This window comes from Euprymna scolopes, chromosome 5, assembly GCF_053919585.1.
Source record: "Euprymna scolopes isolate OS-2025 chromosome 5, ASM5391958v1, whole genome shotgun sequence".
NCBI lineage: Eukaryota > Metazoa > Mollusca > Cephalopoda > Sepiida > Sepiolidae > Euprymna > Euprymna scolopes.
The window spans coordinates 160976476-160977281 of NC_136486.1; the positions used below are offsets into that span (position 1 = coordinate 160976476).

The 806-nt window shown below is 34.4% G+C and overlaps 1 pseudogene; it reads right to left on the minus strand.

The window, feature by feature from the left end:
• Nucleotides 1-454: 454 nt before the first annotated feature.
• LOC145277318 (U2 spliceosomal RNA) lies at nucleotides 455-559 on the minus strand (annotated as a pseudogene).
• Between the last annotated feature and the right edge of the window lie 247 nt (nucleotides 560-806).

An 806-nucleotide genomic window follows, 5' to 3' on the forward strand; every position in this document is an offset into this window, starting at 1 on the left:
TTTAATGAACTTAAGAATGACTTTAATGAACTTAAGAATAACTTTAATGAACTTAAGAATAACTTTAATGAACTTAAGAATAACTTTAATGAACTTAAGAATGACTTTAATGAACTTAAGAATAACTTTAATGAACTTAAGAATGAATTGAATGAACTTAAGAATGAATTGAATGAACTTAAGAATGACTTGAATGCTTAAAAAAATAACTGAAATCCTTCAAAAACAACTGAAATCCTTCAAAAAACAACTGAAATCCTTCAAAAACAACTGAAATCCTTCAAAAACAACTGAAATCCTTCAAAAACAACTGAAATCCTTCAAAAACAACTGAAATCCTTCAAAAACAACTGAAATCCTTCAAAAACAACTTGAATGATCTGGAAAATGATTGAATGGCTTTGAGACTGACTAGTTGTAAAGTGGGTGATCATTTTACATTAAATTAATGCAGAAAAGTTATCCCCCACTTTATATCACAAAATTACAAACATAAGTACAGCATGTAGTAAGAACAGATACTACACTTTGATCTTGGCCAAAAGCCCAAGAAAGGGGTATTTATTTGCTCCCCCCACCGAGTAAATTAGGCACAAGGCCGATTTTCAAAGTGAGGAGTGAAGGAGAAATGGAGACCAACTCCCTGGGGAGTAGGGGAGCTGGATAGTGACAATTGGTGTGAAGGGTCACCCCTACATTGACCAAGGTCTTATATGTGGGGTTTCCCTCACATATGGTCTTTGCTTGCAGTATCTGCCGGAACAGATGGTATTTATTTGCTCCCCCACCGAGCAAATTAGGCACAA